General features: G+C 41.7%; 1 protein-coding gene and 1 long non-coding RNA gene across 7 annotated transcripts in view; one reads left to right on the top strand and one right to left on the bottom strand.

Moving 5' to 3' along the window:
- Positions 1-9,652, bottom strand: part of LOC119849868 — a 45,943-nt gene extending 36,291 nt beyond the window's left edge. Inside the window, exons 1-2 of one of the 2 annotated variants that reach the window (XR_006282344.1) lie at positions 9,522-9,652; positions 4,256-4,462 (exon numbers count right to left, since the gene is read on the bottom strand). This is a non-coding gene — a long non-coding RNA (uncharacterized LOC119849868). Of the gene's footprint in view, positions 1-4,255; positions 5,445-9,521 lie in introns of those variants that run through there. The other variant, XR_006282345.1, reaches the window with a different exon arrangement.
- The window catches only part of USP18 (ubiquitin specific peptidase 18), a 30,503-nt gene continuing 19,364 nt past the window's right edge, over positions 9,618-20,756 (top strand). Inside the window, exons 1-2 of one of the 5 annotated variants that reach the window (XM_043517515.1) lie at positions 9,680-9,862; positions 11,278-11,337. The gene's annotated coding sequence lies outside the window, so the exon portion shown is untranslated. Of the gene's footprint in view, positions 9,863-11,277; positions 11,338-20,756 lie in introns of all 5 variants that reach the window. The other 4 variants (XM_038387162.2, XM_038387163.2, XM_038387164.2 and 1 more) reach the window with 4 other exon arrangements.

The following is a 20,756-nucleotide window of genomic DNA, read 5'->3' as shown; positions in this document are numbered from 1 at the left end:
AAGCCAGTATTAATGGCTGGAGTAATTTTAAGACAACAGCCAAGGATAGCTCATGAGAAAGCCAGGTTTTCCCAGGTTGGACGAATTTGAACTTCAGTCCCAGTGTATCTTCTATATTTTCCAAGATATTCAGTCTTTTTGGACTCTTGCTGAAAAAAGAATATAATGAAGACATTAAATTTATAGCTTTTTAAATGTCTTTTGAAGAATTTGCAGCTTGTAGTAGCGCTAGTTGGAGTAGATGGCCTCTGCAATGTGTATAGGAGAAACTAGGGTTACACTTTTCTCTGAGCAAAGCTTGTGCTCCCACCATGTCTTCCAGAGAAGTTTGCAGCTCCATCAAATGAACAAGCAGCCATCTATTTGGGGTCCCATTGACAAGCATTTAACTCTTCTAAGATGTGGGTTGTCACAGATGCAGCCAATCTGTCTTCTATAACTTGAACATCTAGAAATGCATGTACTGGCCTATCACTGACATCAAGATAACATACACAATGACTTAATACTTGATGACCATTTGCATTGGTGTATTCATCAGCCATGTATGCACATTTTTTGAATGTGGTGAGAGAGTTCTTCACTTTTTCAACTGTTGAGTCTTTCACTGTTGCACCACATGCATCTAGCCAGTCAGCTGAGTTTCTTGCAGAAAGATAGTGAGCATTTGCTGGTCTTGTTTGGAACCAGTGTTCAACTTCAGGATGAACTAGTGACAATGCACTTAACATTGGCCTCCAGTTTGAAGTGTGTGGTATCTCTTGCTTAAATAGAAAGTATGATGCCATGGCCATGTTTGGTCGCATGAACTGTGTTGTGTCTCCAGCATTCTTAACAGCCTCATTAATGCTCACCAGTGTTGTCCTTGGTCAGTGGAGACTCACAGTTCAAAGGTGCTTTCACATGAGTTCATCTCCCAGGTCGGGGGCAAGAAGGCATCTTGCTCGTTTCTCCAGCTGCTCACTGTTCATTCTGGCCACTGTTGTTGGTTCACTCCATCGCTCTGTGACCAATGGCCCTGTGCCATCACCTTCTGCTGCCACCCGCCACTATGACCTCTGTGAGTTGGTCTCTTGAAGTTCCACCCAGCTCTCAGTGATTTCAGCTGAGCTCTCAGTGGGGGAACCTCGCTGCTAGTGCAGACTGGGCCGTCTCTTTCACAGAAATGCTGTCCCACAGTTTTTTTAAGCACTTACACCTAATTATCAGTGATTTCAGCTGTAGTGGTCACTTCACAGAAAAAAAGACTATCTATGGAGCCTAATCAGCTCTGTCTTTAAACAGTGGAGAGGGGCAGGTCAAATAGTACTTGTGACTCAGGCAGACCATCAAGCAAAACACCTGTCCCCACACTCTCTCTTGATGCCCTCAATCAGCAGAGGCTAAGTACAGCTGTGCTGCCCTTTACTTATACAATAAGAATAACAACATTTCTTTACCCCCTGCATTCAAGTGATTTGTAACCCAACCCCAGTCAAAATCTATCACTTGGGCAACACAGCTCTGTTTGCTGGATACCTAGGCAGGTTAGGTGTGAATGTAAATACAACTGGTCCTGAAGCCTTTCCCCCCAGCCCCCAGCTCATTACTACCTGTCAGGGAGAGCTCATTTAGACTTTGCTTACAAATCATAATTTGAAATTATTAGGTTGGCCCACATCACCGAAATGAATGCACTGACATGGTCATAAAAACAACAGCTGTATAAGGAAGCTAGTCTCTGTTCATACTTTTCAAATCTATTATACTTTTTCAGATACATGTATTTTATGATACACTTTATATGCTTTTAAAGTGTGCATTAATGTTTCAATTTCAATTCAAATTTCCAAACAATCACTAAATTGGCAACACTGCATGTAACTAGTTCACAAAACTGCAGGGAGCGTTGGGGAAATTCAGGGGGGGAAAACACCCCCATAGGGGGAGTGTAGGGAAATCACTGCCCCACTCCACCTCTTCCCGCCTCCCTCCGCTGAGCCTGCCGTGCCCTTGCTCCTCCTGCCTACTCCCCAGAGCCTCCTGCACGCCATGAAACAGCTGATTGTCAGGTGCGGGGAGGGAGGGGAAGGCGCTGATCGGCAGGGCTGCTAGTAGGTGGGAGATGCTGGGAGCGGCAGGGCGGGGGAGCTGATGGGGGGCTCCTGACATATTACTGTGGCTCTTTGGCAATGTCCATTGATAAATTCTGGCTCCTTCTCAGGCTCAGGTTGGCCACCCCGTTATAGAGGACCCCTGCTCTGCCTGAAGCTTTCAGTGCTCTCTATTGGTATCCTGTGAAAATATGGTGCACTATTTTTATTTTATTAGGTTTCCTTTTTGTAGTAATGTGTCTCAAAAAGCAGAGTGAGCACAGTTATTATTTCTTGATTTAGTTTGCACCAGGTATGTACGATATTAAATGTAATGCACCTACATTAAATCAATGTTAAGGTTCCACAGTTAAAAATCCCCCAAATTCTAAAATTAAAGTTCCCACTGCAACATTAACTTATACTTCTTGCACATTATGTGTATTTTATCATACATACTTAATTACATAAACAGTTGTATACTAAACAACATCTGTCACGATTAGCATTTCAGTTAAATAAAACATCCCTATTCAGGAAACATTTGATCACATGCTTAACTTTAAGCACATGAATGAGAAACACTGAAGTCGATGGGAGATAGGCACATTGCTTGAGTGCTTTCCTGAATAGGGATGGATTTAAGCTTAAATACGGTCCTGAATTGAGGCCTAAAACAGGAATGTAAAATATTACGGTTGAAACACAGCTGAACTCATGTAGCTGTTGCAAATCTTAACTTGTTCCTCCTCTCCTGGCTTTTTGATTTTAATTATTAAACCTTTCCTTTGTATTTATGGAAACATACTGCATTTAATTTCCTAGCTTGGATTTTTGTTTTTTTAAAGGGGGGGAGGGGAAACGAAATAGAGCAAGAAGAGAAGAAATGAAAAAAAAATTGACAAAAATTCCCTTTGTTAGCCCAAATTTTGGCTCAGTTACTTGGCAAATTGTAAAAAGGTCTAATGGAGAAGCATAAGCTAGTGGCTTTTTACATATACGGAAAAGTGTGCAAAACGTAGGCAAAAAATCCATGAAAGTGCAATGAGTCTCTAGAAATGTGAAGGTGTAAACGGAGTAAAATCTCCAAAGCATGTGCAACAGCATAGCACCCTGCCGAGGCACTGGGGTCAACATTATTAACACTATTTATACAGAGCACAGTTAGGGGCCCAACTGCCATTTATTAGCAATTGAGTTGAGTGCCTAATTCTCTTCACTGCTTCTGAAAAAAATCCCATCCAAGCTAAGGGCCAGATTCTAAACCATTCACTTAGAGGCTATGTCTACACTACACACCACTTTTGATGGCATGTAGAGGGAAGCATAACTACACCTGGCCGTGAAAAGCAAGCTATGTCCATACTGTGGTATGTAGCTACACATTGTCAGTGAAAGGCACTAGCAGTTGGGAGGCAGCAGGGAGCTGCCACTGCCTTCCCATGCTGCTGGAGTCTTTTCCTGTGGTGGGGAAAGGCACCAGCAGCCGGGAGGCAGAGGGACACTACATGACTAAAAATAGCAGTGTAGACATGGAGGCACAGCTTGCGTGAGTAGAGAGCAATGTAGTGTATGTACTCGGGCACATACACACACCTTTCAGGCGTGTCTGTACTCTACCCACCAAAGCCATGCTTTATGTCTACACTGTTACTTAAACTCATGTTAGCAGGGCTACCCAACTACATACTCTACATGCCGCTGAAAGAAGTGTGCAGCATAGATGTAGGCATAGAGTAGTACCTTACTCCACAAGAAAGACTAATGATTTCAACAGGACTACTAGTGGATTAAGATACTATTCAATGTAAAGGTACCAGAATCTGTCCCTGAATGAGGCAAACCCTGACTGAACTAGCCATAGAAGAGAAAGGAGGGGCAAGAGTTAAAACAAATAAAAATGTGCCAAATTACATAGTAAGCTAGTCACGTAAGTTCTCATATTTATAAGTAGAAGTGGAGGTAGGTCCAGAGGGGAGTAGTAGACAGCACAAGAAGGATTCTAGCATATTAGCATAGTGGAATATAGCTCCAGGCTATAGAGAACAGCTTGAAAAACAAAGATACAACACCAAGTTTACCAATTTTGAGGCCTTGTCTACACTACCAGGGGAAGTCGACCTAAGTTACGCTACTCCAGGTACATGAATAACGTAGCTGGAGTCGATGTAACTTATGTCGACTTATCGTGGTATCCACACCGTGCTGCGTCAATGGGGAGATACTCTCCTGTCGACTTACCTTACCCCTCTTGTTCCGGTGGAGTACTGGAGTTGACTGGAGAGCGCTCTTCACCCACTAAATCGACCCCCACTGCATCGATCACAGCAGCATCGATCCCCAGTAAGTGTAGACATGGCCTGAGTAATTGCTGCACTTATAAGTCATTTCTAAAAAAGTGACAAAATAACATTTTACAGAAATAGAGAGAGAGAGAAAAAAAATCCCACAACAGACAAGCCATACAACAGAATATAGGAACTACCATTCCATATCAGACCAAAGGTCCATCTAATCTAGGAGCCTGTTTCTGATTGGCCAGTAACAAGTACTTGAGATCATTGAACTGGGCTTCCCTGACTCAGCTATAGTTCCCTCAGCTGGGCTCCACTTCTAGCAAGGGCCTGGTGGGTTATCTCCATGGGATCATGTATGCTACCTTCAATTTAGATAGCTACTGATTAACCTTGTTCTACCTTTTTCAGATGATCCATGGGTTGGGTGCAAGTACAACCCCCTGCCTGGACTCTCCCGGACTCTTTAGTTGGGCTTTCTCTGGAAAGATGTGTTTGGTTTCCCTCAGTATGAGCAGCCTGTGCAGTAGCTGTTCCTCTCAAGAAACTGAAAGGGCAGCTCCTGCAGCTGTTCTCCCTTCTCTCAGGCAGAACATCCCTATGGAAAAATCCTATAGAAGATAATAGGAGACAGGAACCTTATAGCACTGGATCTAAACCACTGCTGGGTACAGAACTCCAGCACAGTTCTAGCCCTAATTTGGAGCCTCAGGAAGAGATAGGAGCTGTCACCTTTGGCTCAAAAGGCATGGCCTTCTGCTCACACCTGGAGGAGCCATTGCTGAAACCTGTGACCCTCTGCTGTCCCTCTGAAGCTCCAGGAAGTTCTCCATTACCACTGCTGCTGCGTCCACTGAAGGGACTTGGCAGCTAGGCAACTGCATCCTTGCTAACAGAAGCCTGTAACAGGAGGAGAATTCTATATAACTCTATCAGAGGGAATGCAGTTGCCTAGCAGCTGGCTCTCTTCAGTGGAGGCAGCAAAAGTGATGGTGGCAGTGGAGAACTCGTCAATCCCTTTCAAAACCCCATAAATACTTCCATCTTTCCTATGCCTTCACTTAAATACCTATATGAGGATTTATTTATATATATATATATATATATATATATATATATATATATATATATACTAGCTTTTGAAAATTTAGGCCTAAATTAAATTTGGCCAATGTCACAGAGGAAATCTTTTCTAGGAATAAAATCTATGTCTCCTGTTTCGTAGGTACGTACTGTGCCTAATCCACTATTAGAGCTTTTTTTTTCCTACCTATAGTACATAACAAAGAGGTTTCCTAATATAGGAAAGCAGCCTTGCCCATTATTCATGATTAACATATACATCAAGTATTTTTTTCTCCATATGTCTAATGTGAGCAATTTAAAAGATTATTTCCCTCTGAAGTATAAAACAAGCAAAAAAAGTAATCTGACTCCTCAACTGCATTTCCAGGCAGCTTGACACTCTCATTCAGCTGTTGCATCAACACACAGTGTTATATAGCTGCTATGGCACTGTGACAGAGTACACTCCTGTCTCCATATCCTACCCTACACACTATTGTAATAATCTTTGTACTAAGTATGATTTGTGAGGTCTCATTTGAAAACTTATAATTTGCTGATCAGTATTGTCTTGGTAACATATATGTGGCAACATTGTATGTGAAGTTATAAGATTCTCCTATATGGTGTTATTAACACACGTTCCAAACACCACCGACCTGTCCAAACAGAAGTTGGCAAATAAGTCTGTCCCAAACAAAGAAATGTGTGCTCTGCTTAATTTGCATTTAAGAAGTAAACAAAGTCATCAGGCAGGGAAGGAAACAAAGAAAGCTCAAACAGGTGAGAAAAAGTGAGCAGGGAACATCCTTCCACATAGACTCTTTGTCTCGTAATGCCCAGCAAGAAATGTTTTTCAAGAGAGGAACTGAAACTATAAAAAGGAAGGAAACATCCTAAGGCACCCCCTCCCTCCGCCTATCACATTCACTGCACCTGAAACACAAAGGAATCATTTGTTGGACTCTGGGAGAGGGATTCCTAACATAGAGTGTTGGTCAATACGACTGCTGAAAACATGTGGTGAGAAACTTTGCTTGAATCTGACATAGTTTGTTAAGTATTAGTAAACATCTTATTTTTATATTTCTTGTAACCATTTCTGATTTTTGTGGCTCATTTCTTGTACTCACATAAAATCTCTCTTTGTAGTTAATAAACTTGTTTTATCTAAACTTGTTTTATCCAGTGTGTTTCAATTGAAGTGTCTGAATAACTATTTGAGATAATAAAATGCATATTATTCCCTTCAAGGAATAACAGACTTAAAGTATTTTGTACTGTCTAGGAGAGGTTCTGGGAAGTACACAACATTCATTTCTGGGGGAAAATCAAGGACTGCGGTTGTGTGGAGGTTACCAGTATAACCAAGGCTGGTGAGAGCTGCAGTATAACCCAAGTGCGACTGGCAGGCTGCAGTTACAGACAGACACTCAGAGTTTGACTTTCATGCTGGAAGTCTGTTTCTGAGCAGCCCAGGGAGAAACTCCTTCAGCAAAGTATTGTAAGGCACCCAAAGTTGCAGGGTAGGTGTGACACAGCTGCTCATCAGTTTGGATTGTACCCTGGTATGTCATAAGCACATTCTGCCAGTTTCCAAGTGGGTTTCTATAGCTGAATTTGAACTAGATGATGTGAATTAACCTTTGAGTTCTCACAAAAGTCTGCTTGATGGCTTGTCTGCTTCAAATGCTTTCTAAATTATCTAGGGTCATTTCAGTTGCTCTGGTTCCACACATTCTGTCCTCACTGACAGATTCAGAGACTGAGGTGAGCGGTAGAGGATAAAGAAAAATAAAGATGCATTTCCTTGTCTGGAGGTCTTTTTACCCTCACTAGAGTTAGCAGCTGCCTGAATCCTATGGTCTATAATCTCACGTCTAAGTAGATATTTTAATAATCATGACACTGGAAAGAGAATTGCCTTGAAATGAAAGGCATTTTCAATACAGATCTTCCAAAAAGATTCTAATCCTAAAACTTCCACAATTTCCATACTATTAGGATATCATCACTTAAACATTCTGGACTGCCTGTGAGTACTATTAGGGTTACAGCCATAGCGATCTCTCATCCTAAAACATACTTATATGGATACTACATTGCAAAATGTATTGCTAAACTGTAACAACTAATGGGGAATGATTTCACTTTGTAAACGAGTGTAACCCCTTTGGGGTTTAGAGAGAATGGCCCCTTTAAATCTTTTTCCTGAGTGTGGGAAGGGGAGCACTGAGAGAAAGGAGGAAAACTCCAGGGTGTGTGGCTCTGGAGCTCCAGAGAGAGAAGGGCTGCAGCCCGCAGGCCCTCACAAAGTGAAGCAGTGGAGAACCTTCCTGAAGACTGGGAGGGACAGAGCGGCCGATCGGGACACACCAGGACAGGAGCCAGGAGGAGCACTGTACCAGGGAGGAATTGCCTGAGAAGGACAGGCTGGAGCTGGACCCAGTATCACTGCTGCCCAGAGCTGCAGGGGCTGTGAGTATTGGGGCTCGTGACTCTGCATTGGGAATAAGGAGGGAGGCTGCTAGCTAGTTAAGTGGGGAGGTGGTCGCTCTGTGTGGCTTTGCAGAGAGCTGCAGAAGACGGCCCTGGAGGGGTTTAAAGGGGAAAGTTCACTGGCGCCAAAGATGACCAGAAGCACCCAAAATTCACCACTGGACTGGAACTTTGCTCAGGACTCCTGAACTCTGTGTGCAGACACATTGCTCCGTGTCTGCCCTTTCAGACTGGGCTACCATTGGGCCTGTGGGGTCTTGTGTTGAATGTAACCCTGTTTTACTGCTCCCCTATCTTTCCCCTTGTTTTTCTCCTCTCATCCCTCCGTAAATAAATATTTCCCTTTCTTATATCCATTGTACTTTTCCGGTGTGTGTGTGTGTTCACTCTGGGGGCTTTGGAACAGGTGCATTCCTGCGTGCGCTTTCTCTTGGCCAGAGATGCTTGCAGAGCAGACTCCATCTTGGCTACGAGGGCACTAAAGTTACATGGGCTATCACAGTCCTTGCAAAAGTTTCTTTTCCAAAGGGCAGTAAAAGATAGTAAGTCATAACACCTTGTCTAATGAGTTGCTACTTCAAGATAGTACAGGACTGTTAATTCAGTACATCCAAGCTCTGAAACAGTAGCTCTAGGACTAGTCCACTAAGGTACTTATTAAAGGATTGAACTAGCTGGGGGGTAGGAAAGAGATCTTTTACAGAATTTAACCCCCCACTCAATTTATGGGTCCTTTCAGACCTTGGTAGAAAGCCTTTCTAATCATTTCTCTAATGTGGAGGATAGGTCTGTGACATTCTATATCTTGGGAGAATGTCCTGTAACCCCCATATTCCTAATTTTCATACAATTGTGATCTTACATATAAAGTATGCATTGTAAGGTATCAGGGGAAAGGTTATGATCTGCTGAAAGTCATTTCTCTATCCATATATGTGTATCATTAATGCATATGAAGTTATGAGACTTGTGTTGTACGGCTGTCATTAAAACATGCTGTAAACTGGGGAATCACCCAGATATTAGCTCTGCAGAGGAAACAGCAAGGAAAGTAAGCAATAGCTGGATGGGGTATCAATCAACCCATCAACAACCATTGTCCAGCAAGGGAGCTACAATGCAATGAATCATCTGCATGAGGCTGCGTGCTTCTATTCTATTTTTTTTTTTTTGGAAACTAACTCTGACTTTTTGCCTATCACTTAAAAATCTCTTTTTTGTAGTCAATACATTTGTTTTACTGTTTACCTTTATCAGTGAGTTTGTATGAAGTGTGTGACAAAAGGATTCCTCTTCCCCCCACAAATGGCAGGCGTCCTGTCCCCTTCACATAGCACTGCCTGAGAGTATGCAGCGTGCTATAGCCCTAGTGGTGCCAGAATACTGGCGAGACAGGACGGGGGAGGTTCTGTCTCACCCCCCTGGTCTCTCTAATTGCCCTTGAGCGTTGTTTTTTAATCTAACTGCATGTCACAGCAGAGGGATTTGCAGTGCCCGTGACTCTATGCGAGTGCCTCAGCATAGCTGAGAAGTTCCCTTTTCCGCATTCCTCCTTTTTTTGGCTCCTGACTCCTTTCCGTCACCCCCGTACCTGTGCTGGGATTCTTCCCCTAAGCAAAGGAGCGCTGTGTGCAATGGTGTTAACCGCTGGACTCTGAGCTGACTCACTGCATCAGAAGAGCAGCCTCCTCCCGTCCATATAAGACCGTGGCAGCGCTTGAGTTTCACTTTCTATGCTCCTCACCGCGTGTTAGTGGGAAATCAAAACCGAACGGACGGCGCTGCGCAACACCGCCCCCTGAGGCCCCGAGCAGAGCGTCCACCAGGCAGAGTCGCGGGGAGCCGCGTGGGGAGCGGAGCTGCGTGTAGCTCAGGGAGCTGAAGAGACGCAGAAAGCGGTCCGCGGGGCTCTTCTTTCTCCCCAAAGCTGCAGTAAGTACCCCCCTTTTCACTCAGAGTTCATATCATCGATGTTGCAGGGCAGGACTTTTGTTTCTAGCGGCAATTTGTGGAGAAAAAACATGGCTCACACGGAGGGTGTCCAGATGTCCCGTTTTCATAGGGACAGTCCCGCTTTTGGGGGCTTTTTCTTATATAGGCACCTCTTACCTCCCACCCCCTGTCCCGATTTTTGACCCTGGCTAGCTGGTCACCCTATTCACACGGGGTGAAAGCTTCATCTCTAGGTTGTCAGCTCACGTCTAGTCCAGGTCAATACAAATTGGCATAACTTGGTGGCAGTCTCAAAATAAAGACCAAGCACTTAAAGGATATGCAAAAAGAAAAAGGAGGACTTGGGGCACCTTAGAGACTTACACATTTATTTGAGCAGAAGCTTTCGTGAGCTACAGCTCGCTTCAGCGGATGCATTCAGTAATCCGCTGAAGCGAGCTGTAGCTCACGAAAGCTTCTGCTCTAATAAATGTGTTAGTCTCTAAGGTGCCCCAAGTCCTCCTTTTTCTTTTTGCGAATATAGACTAACACGGCTGCTACTCTGAAACCTGTCATTAAAAGATATGGAAACTTATTTACCTTCTCATCGCTGTAAGTATTCTCTCCAAGTCAGGGCTTAGGCACCCTGGCAAGGGAGCCAGCAAAGTTTGCACTGCGGGTGGCTGTGTGGTACTACGGATGTTAGGAGCAGCAATCCTGCAGCTTCCATCTCCCCTAAAATAACTTTATTTAAAAAATAAACTTCAAATGCAAAACTACCAAACTGATATGTTAAAGCTTTTCAGGGGACACAGAATTATTAAGATCTATGAGCTATATTTTTGTTTTTACTACACCACTGGGAGTGCATTACTTTGTACTGATCAGAAAAGTTTTCTTTCAAATTCCCGTATCATTTTGTGACCATTATAAAAGTAGAATTTTCAGCAGGCTCTTAATGAAGTTTCTCTTGAGCCACAAACATTTTTGCCCTAGCAAACCTGGGTTCCCACTGAACCCAGAAAAGAATCTTTTTGTGGGGAACAGAGATGGGTCAAGGATACTAGGAACGACATTGAAAAAGCCTGACACATAGGTGCTGGAATTAGGGATGCTGCAGTTTGGTTCAACGGCTCCCAGCACCCCCACTATACAAATTGTTTCAGCACCCTTGTGGTTCTTCACTAAATCAGATTAGGAAAGGTCTTATGAAATTAAGAGAATAGCCTATTAAATGCAACCCCCCACAAAACTATATGCAACATTATGGGTTCACTTTCTTTTGAACTAGAGAAAGAGAAATCTGTAAATCATATAGAAGAATAAAACATTCTATATAGTGCAGCATAAACATTAAGTAAACAAATCTCACACAATGTTTCAGTGAAGTTGATAATGTTCTCTCTCTTTTACAGACGAGACACAGAAAAGTTAAATGACTTGTCCAAGATCACAGCCAATAAGTGACAACTGTGGTTAGAACTTTTGTATTTCTAACTCCTAGACCTGAGTTCAGTTCTTAAATCCTGCTGCTTCTCTCACTGGACAATGGCAAATATATTTTTCCCCCTCAAATGCACGGTTATATTTTGATGTTGACAGAATTGTCATTTTCATTTAATAGTTTTTAAGGACTATGTAAAAATTAAGATGGATCTGAGAAATCTTGTGCCTTTTATCCATTTATGATTTAGAAAGAAAATAAGTAGCTCACGTGTCAGTGTTGTGACTATCACTTCTTTAAAAACTTTCTAATTTGACTCAGTTAGGCCCAGTTAGCCTGAAAAACAGCATATTTTGAAAGGAGTCATTTAGCAGCACTTGTGTTAAACCATTTCTCCACCTCTTACAAAGCAGAACCAGGATTTCCTGTATTTAGGAAGGTAAAAGGTACTATAGAAATTCTGAGATTTCCTTGTATGAACATTGAAGACAAAATGTGAATATCAGTCCACTGATATTTAGATGAATATGATTCTCAGGGCTAGGGTGACCAGATGTCCCATTTTTAAAGGGACAGTCCCCCCCGCCCAATCCCATTTTCTCACGGTTGCTGTCTGGTCACCCTGCTCATGGCAAATGTAAATTTAACTCACATTTAGTGCAATGTTTGTGAAATATTAACAAGGCATATGTGATTATTAAATTTTCCCTTAAAAATGTAGGCAGATTTATTCAGATGGATATTGCTAACACATTGTGTACATGAATATGCATACTATATGAACATTGTCAAATTGCTAAAAGCCTGGTCAGAATGATCCCTTTGAATTTCAGTTTGAAAAGCTATTGAAGCCAGTAAAACATATTGTGATTTGGAAATGAAACTCTACACTGATTCATAGATTCCAAGGCCTGAACGGACCATTGTGATCATCTAGGCTGACGCCCTGTACAACATAGGCCACAGAACTTTCCCCAAATAATTCCTAGATGATATCTCCTAGAAAAACATCTAATCTTGATTTAAAAATGGTTACTGATGAAGAATCCATTACAACCCTTGGTAAATTGTTACAGTGGTTAATTATTCTCACTATTAAAAGTATATGCTTTATTTCCAGCATGAATTTGTCTGGCTTCAATTTCTAGCCATTGGATCGTGTTCTGCTAATCTCTGATAGATTGAAGAGCCCATTATTTGTTCCCCATGTAGGCTATAATCAAGTCATTCCTTAACCTTCTCTTTGTTAAGTTAATAGATTCAAGGAGCTGAATCTATTCACTATAAAACATGTTTTCTAATCCTTTAATCATTTCGTGGCTCTTCTCTGAACCCTCTCCGACTCCAATTTATAAACTTCCTTCTTGAACTGTGGTCACCAGAACTGGATATAGTATTCCAATAGCAGTTGCACCAGTGCCAAATACAGAGGTAAAATAACCTCTCTACTCGAGATTATCTTGTTTATGCATCCAAGCATTGCATTGGCTCAGTGGTTCTCAAACTTTTGCATTAGTGACCCCTTTCACATAGCAAGGCTAAGTGTCACCCCCCCTTATAAATTAAAAAACACATTTTTTATATTTAACACTCTTATAAATGCTGGAGGCAAAGTGTGATTTGAGGGTGGAGGCTGACAGCTCACGACCCCCCAGCTAATAACCTCATGACTCTTTGAGGGGTCATGACCTCCAGTTTGAGAACCCCTGCATTAGCTCTTTTGGCCACAGCATTGCTCTAGGAGCTCACATTTAGCTGATTAGCCACGATGACTCCCACATTTTTTTCAGTCACTGCTTCCCAGGATAGAGTCCTCCATTGTGTACGTATGGCCTACATTCTTTGTTTTTAGAAGTATTCATTTATATTAGCCACAGGGCTGATAAAAATCAATGATTTTTTAAAAAATGGATTTTTTGATAACATGCTTTTTGAGGAAAACAACAATTTAAAGGTAGTTTTAAATAAGATACAGTATAGCTCAAAATATCTCATGAAATAGGGATTATAAATTCTAATTCTATAGTATGAGACAATATAGTCATGTAATGTTTAAAAAAAGTTTTGTAAATGAGTTCCAATAGTTCATGGATTAGGGACACAATTTTATGGGGTTCCAGGGGCTTCTGTATAGATTACTTAGGTTAATCTTTCTATCTACCCAATGGGACTCAGTGCTCAGTTTAGAAGATACCATCAGAGATGCTTAGTTTTGCAGTTCATAAGTTATGGATTTGCATCTCCAGAGATAACATGCTTGTTAACGGCAAAAATGTTTTTAAATTAATATATATAAAGGTGAGAAATGACAGACCTCAACCCTATTGTCCCTCTGCAAATTTGTGTACACAGAGTCAATCCATTGCCTCTCTCTAAAAGTGCAAAGTTTCAAAAAGTTTAATGAATAGAAGATTGTTGGGGGTGGAATAGATCTGAACAAGGAGAAGAAGTCCGGAGGTAGATGTGAGAAGGGAGGGACAGGTAGTAGAACAAAAGTGAAACTATTTGAGCAGCATATTAGAGAAGTCTTTTGGAGCGTAGCCTTCATTGATGCGAGATCTCCCATACCATTCTTTCCAGGGGCAGCAGGTTTGTAGTAATTTTGGTGGCGCCCAGAACCCACCCCCCCAAGCTCTGCCCCCCACCAACCTAAGGCTCTGGGAGGGAGTTTGGGGTGGGGGAGAGGAGGTCTGGGGTGCAGACCCGGGGTTGGGGCAGAGGATTGGGGTGCAGGACAGGTGAGAGGTTGGGCTCTGGGAGGGAGTTTGGGTGGAGGAGGGGGTCTTGGAGGGAGTTTGGGTGCTGGGTGTAGGCTCTGGGCTTGGGCAAGGGGTGGGGGTGCAGGAGGGGTAAGGGGTGCAGGCTCTGGGAGGGAGCTTGGGGGTGGGAGGGGAGGTGCAAGGCAGGGCAGGCCGGGAGTCTCCACGTGCTGCTACCCTCAGGCACTGCCCCCGCAGCTTCCCATTGGCATCTGGGATGCTTGGGGCAGGACACAGAACAAGCCCTCCCAGGGCTGCTGGCAGCCATGTGGAGCGAGCAGGCAGGAACCTGCTCAGCTCTGCTATGCTGCCGGTGGTGAGTGGGGTCCTCAGGCTGTTTTAAATGGCCCAGGGGATGTGTGGGGCTGGAGTGCCTGGGGCGGAAGGCGGGGCCCAGGGAGAGACCAGTGCTGGAGCCAGGCCCATGGTTCCTGGGTACCAGGAATATTCCTGGTGCTCAAGCACCAAGGGCCCATAGAACTTGCTGCCCATGATTCTCTCACTAGAACAGAAAACCTATAATTGCAGCAGGCCGTAAAAGAGACCTAGTTTGGGAATAAGAACCATTCAAGAAATATATGTTTGCTGATGTTTTAAAGAAAGTCACACTAGTGAACTGGTGGAAGTCACTTAAGCACTTGGATTCAGAGACTGTTGAAGTGATCATCTCACTTTTAACAGCAGTAGCTTCTTCTGCTGGCGCAGAAAGAATATTTTTTTTCCTCTGGGCTAATTCATTCCATTTGGGACCTGAAAAAGCAGGAAAGCTTGTTTTTCTTTTCCAGATTATGAACAAACAGGAAAATCATAGAATCATAGATTTTAAGGTCAAAAGGGACCATTATGATAGTCTAGTCTGACCTCCTGCACAATGCAGGCCACAGAATCTCAATCACCAACTCCTGTAACAAACCCCTACCTTATGTCTGAGCTATTGAAGTCCTCAAATTGTGGTTTAAAGACTTCAAGATGCAGAGAATCCTCCAGCAAGTGACCCGTGCCCCACGCTGCAGAGGAAGGCTGTCAGGGTTCTCTCCCCACTCAGAACTCTGGGGAACAGATGTGGGCACCTGCATGAAAGACCCCCTAAGCTTATTTCTATCAGCTTAGGTTAAAAGCTTCCCCGAGACACAAATCCTTCCCTGTCATTGGACGAGTACTGCTGCCACCACTGAGTTAGACAAAGATTTAGGAAAAGGACCACTTGGAGTTCCTGTTTCCTCAAAATATTCCCCCAAAGCCCCTTCACCCCCTTTCCTGGGGAGGCTTGAGAATAGTCTACCAACCAGATAGGTAAACAAGGTGAGCACAGACCAGACCCTTGGGTTCTTAGGACACTAAAAACCAATCAGATTCTTAAAAAAAACAACAAAAACAAAAACACAGAACTTTGTAATAAAGAAAAAAAAAGTAAAAAACACCTCTGTAAAATCAGGATGGAAGATAATTTTACAGGGTAATAAGATTTAAAACAGAGGATTCCCCTCTAGGCAAAACTTCAAAGTTACAAAAAACAGGGATAAACCTCCCTCTTAGCACAGGGAAAATTCACAAGCTAAAACAAAAGAAATGCATTTCCTTGCTATTACTTACTATTTCTGTAATATTAGATGTATCATTTCAGTAGGAGCTGGAATACTTGCTTGTTCTCTCCCTTTGTCGCCTGAGAGAACACCCACAGAACACAAAACAAAGCTCCCCCCCACCATTTGAAAGTATCTTCTTTCCCCACTGGTCCTTTTGGTCAGGTGCCAACAAGGTTAATTGAACTGATTAACCCCTTACAGGTAAGAGAGGGATTTTAAGCTGTATGTTTATGACAAAGGCGAAAAACCCCCATGGCCTCTGCCAATCTGCCCTGGAGGAAAATTCCTTCCCAAACCCAAATATGGCGATCAGCTAAACCCTGAGCATGTGGGCAAGACTCACTAGCCAGACACCCAGGAAAGAATTCTCTGTAGTAACTCAGATCCCACCCCATCTAATATCCCATCACAGGCCATTGGGTATATCTACTGCTAATAGTCAAAAATCAATTAATTGCCAAAATTAGGCTATCCCATCTTATCATCTGTTCCATAAACTTATCAAGCTTAGTCTTGAAGCCAGATATGTCTTTTGCCCCCACTGCTTCCCTTGGAAGGCTGTTCCAGAACTTCACTCCTCTGATGATTAGAAAAATGAAGGTGAAGATGAATGAGTTAGCTGCAGAAGCCAATATTTTACGTTTTTCATGTTGACTTGGCTGACATAGGTGATTTAATTTGTTTTTTTTTAAATTTTCATTTAACTATTTTAGTTAACAATTTTAACAAAAACAAACCTGATTTTAAAAAACTTGAATGTTTAACTAAGTTCAAAAATTCATATGCTTGTTTTGTTAAAATATTATATTTTTTGCTGATGAAGAAAAAAAATCCAGAATACATAACATTGTTGTTTTAGTTAAATAAAACAATTTAAATGTTTGTCTGGTGATGTTCTCCTCCTAATATAGAATGGCAAGAAAATCCTCCAAAATAGTAATGATTAGCCTGCTGAATTGGAGATAGTTCACCTCCCAATGACTTCATAAATATTTGCTTCAATTACCTTTGGTAAATGAAATAACCAAACAAACATTCATTTTCTGATATAGCTGTAAAACTAATCTGAAAAATTTTCAAAATAAATCACTTTAAAAATGTATAGTGTGTACCTTCTAAAAATGAAACCTACATCTATCTCTGAGTTGTGAAGAATATGTATTAAGGTTATAACAACCAACAAGAATGCACTTTTATGTAGAATCCACGATTAAGTAGAGTCTATCTGACTAGTGATATCAATCAATTTGATTTAAATCAAATCCACCCAGATTAGCCATATTAAAATGCATAGTTTGCTTGTGCCGAGTTTACCAAGCAATCCAGATTACTCCAGTGACATGTCCTCTTCATTATTTACCAGTTTCCCCAATTTGTGTGTCATCTGCAAACTTTATCAGTGATTTTATTTTTTCTTTCAGGTCATTAATAAAAAATGTTAATTAGCATAAGGCCAAGAACCAATCCCTGTGGATGCCACTAGAAATATACCCACTCAATGATGATTCCCCGTTTACAGTTACACTGAGGCTCATCAGTTAGCCAGCTTTTTATCCATGTAATGTGTAAATATTAATTTGATATCTTTATAGTTTTTAAATCAAATATCATTCAGTACCAAGTAAAACTCCTTACAGAAGTCTAAGTATATTATATCAACACTATTGCCTTTATCAACCAAACTTATAATCTCATAAAAAAATATACCAAGTTAGTTTGACAGGATCTATTGCCCGTGAATGCATGGTGATTGACATTAATTATATTACTTACCTTTAATTCTTTACTAAAGAAGTTCTGTATAGCAGCTCCATTATCTTTTATATCATTATCTTGATATCAGTGTGACAGGCCTATAATTACATGAGTCATCTTGTTAACCCTTTTTAAATATTGACACAATACCACCTTTCTTCCAGTCTTCTGGAATTTCCCTTGTGTTCCAAGACTGTGAGGAGTGTATTGAGCCTGATGAGTTATCCCTGAGCCTGAATGTTCTGAGCCTGATGAGTCCTCCACCAGCAAAGATCTAAGCAGATGACCCTCAAGACAGATATATAGGCTCTGAATGAAAGGAGCCGTTTCAGTCAGCTCAGCATCACTACCTTGTTGGGGATACTCCCAGATGCTTGGTAGTTCAGTCATACTATTCCAGCTCTAGCCTGTGCCTGCTTCTTCTCCAGCCATGGCTGGCTGTCCTTACAAATACTTATAAAAAAAATAAATCAAAATTAACAGCCAGTGAACTCATAGCCCAGTTCTTTACAAACTCTTGGATGCAAGTCATCTGAATCTTTTGATTTAAAAATGTCTAACTTTAATAGCTTCTGTTTATCACCCTCCTGAGATACAAGTGGTATGGAAACATCTATAATGTTATCATTTTTTTTTTCCCCCAATACAGAACAGAAATATTTATTGAACACTTCTGCCTTTTATGTATTATTGATAATTCTATCATTTCCATATAATAATGGACCAACACCATTGTCAGGATTGTTTTTGATCCTAATACGCTTTTTAAAAAACCCTCCTTTTTATTGTCCTCAACTCTGCTGGCTATAGATTTCTCTTGGAGGCCCTTTGCTTTCCTTATCAATTTTGTACAATTCCTAGCTTCTGATTTATATTCACTATTATCAACTTCCCCTTTCTTGCGTTTGTTTGTTTATATATATATATATATATATATATATATATATATATATATATATATATATATATATATAAATAATAGCTGCCTTCACTTCCCCTCTAAATCAGGTTGTTTTTTTAACCAGTACATGGATTGTGGCTTTTTAGGCATCTAGTAAAGAGTTCTAAAAGCATTTCCCAATTATTATTCATATTTTTCTGATTAAGAATTCTTCCTTCTAGCTAATGTGGCTTAATTGCTTTCAGCTCTGTGAAATTGGCTCTTTTAAAGCACCAAGTATACATACATCACTGGTTTGTACTTTATTCTGTTTGCACATTATAAATGTGATCAAGTCTTGATCACTTGTACTCAAGTTAATATTAATTTTTAGTTCTGGGATCAGTTCATCTTTATCAAGACAAGATCTAACATAGAATTGCTCCATGTTGGATACAACACTTTGAGTTAGGAACCTGTCGTCCAACTCCATGTCAAACTGCCTTATTAACTCAGTCAGTTTCATGCATTTTTGGCTGTGCTCTGTTAAACACAAGTACCGAAGATAAAGGTTAAGAATGGAAGATGATTGCTATTGTATTGCTAGCACAATGCGTCATTACATAGGTTATATTTCTAATTTTCTCTTATCTTTTGTTCTTCCACATCCCTTTCTTCTGCTTTTAGTTTTCTTTTTTCTTTCTCTACGCTAGTGGTTTATGAATTCTTTCAGTGTCTGTAATGGCCTCACTGATTTTTCCATGGTGTTTAACCCTTAATACATTGTCTGAGCATTCTTTTTTCTCTACTACGTTCTCTCCTCTGTCTAAGGGCATTTATTTCCTTTTCTGATTCTCCCTCTCTTCAGTTTTTAATGTTCATCTCATTCTCCCCTCTCTACTTTCCCTCCCCTCTCTGGCTTCTCTTCCCCCGCCCCTCTTCACTAGTCTCCACCTCACATTATAAACAAATTTTAATCCTTACCATTTTTCTTTCCCCTCCCTTTGTTCACCCCACTTTTCTAGCTCTGTGTCTGAAACCCTTCCTCTGTTAACTTTCTTGCTGTCTCCCTCTTCCTCAATCTTTCTTGCATCCTCTTCTTTAAATGCTGCCCTTTCCCCATCTTTCTTCTGTCTTCCCCTTACACAACCACGATTCCTCCTTTTTCTCCCTTTCAGCTATGGCCACTTCAGAGTTGTAACAGATTTAAAAATCTTCACCTGCTCTTCCCCCTGAATTGTGATTGGCCAAAAGTTCTCCCCTCTTAGATGAGGCTGGCATAAAGACTTGCATCTCTGGCTATGTCTAGCTCATGCCACCATCTTGGGCTGTAGTAATGAAATTTGCATCAGTATGGTATAGCTATTCAGATGCAAGTTTCCCTACTATAGATGAGCCTTAAGATTAAATCCTACTCATTCACAAGAAAGAGGGAGTTTAAGGTCCTTCATGGGGCTCTAGCTTCACTTAGGGCTAGGTTTCAAATGGGCTTGGGTATATAAATATCTTTGAAAAATCTATCCTTTAGCATCTTAGGCTGGGAGAATACCATCAATAGTGGGCCTAGCACTCAACTCCAGCCATGCAATGAATCATCTTGCTCCAGCGTTTGGTACTAGCCAGCTCCTGTGGCTATGGTATCCTGGCTATTGTTATGTGGTTCTAGATGCCAGTTACTTTGGACACTCTGGTTATATTAGTACCTGTTCTTGCCTCCTCAGGCTACTGCAGTCAATTTCTGCTATTGGTGCTTTTTAAATTGCACATTCCTATTAAGTTGTAGCATTTTTTTACGTTTTGACAGTTCAGAGGTTGATGTTTGAGTTTGGCTATACAGATATGCTACTGGATGAACAGTATAGGGCATCACATTGCTTGCAGCTTTATTGTGGTGATTTTTTTGAAAGCCCATCAGTGTATGCTAAGGGTCCCATTCGTCAAGGTCAGTATTTCCCCAAACTTGGACACACTTGTTCAGGAAAAGCCCCTGACAGGCCGGGCCGGTTTGTTTACCTGCTGCATCCGCAGGTTCGGTCAATTGCGGCTTCCACTGGCCGTGGTTCGCTGTGCCTGGCCAATGGGAAGTGGCGGCCAGTACGTCCCTCGGCCTGTGCCACTTCCCGCAGCCCCCATTGGCTGGGTACAGCGAACCACGGCCAGTGGGAGCAGCGATTCGCTGAACCTGCGGATGCAGCAGGTAAACAAACCAGCCCGGCCTGCCAGGGTTTTCCCTGAACAAGTGGTATTCCAGGTTTGGGAAACACTGGTCAAGGTGATGATATTCTCAGCACCCCTTGAGCTCCATGGGAGTTGTAATAGTTCTCTTGCTAAGCTGTTAAGGCTGGAATTTTCCAAGGAGCATGAAGGAGACTGGTGAGTGCCTAACTTCTTAGGCTCCTTTGAAAATCCCCACCTCAAGTGCTACAACAGAGATTGAAATTAATTTTCTTTAAATGCTACTAAAGGCAGG

The sequence above is a fragment of the Dermochelys coriacea genome, chromosome 1, assembly GCF_009764565.3.
Source record: "Dermochelys coriacea isolate rDerCor1 chromosome 1, rDerCor1.pri.v4, whole genome shotgun sequence".
Lineage (NCBI taxonomy): Eukaryota > Metazoa > Chordata > Testudines > Dermochelyidae > Dermochelys > Dermochelys coriacea.
This window is presented reverse-complemented; position numbering and strand designations above follow the sequence as displayed.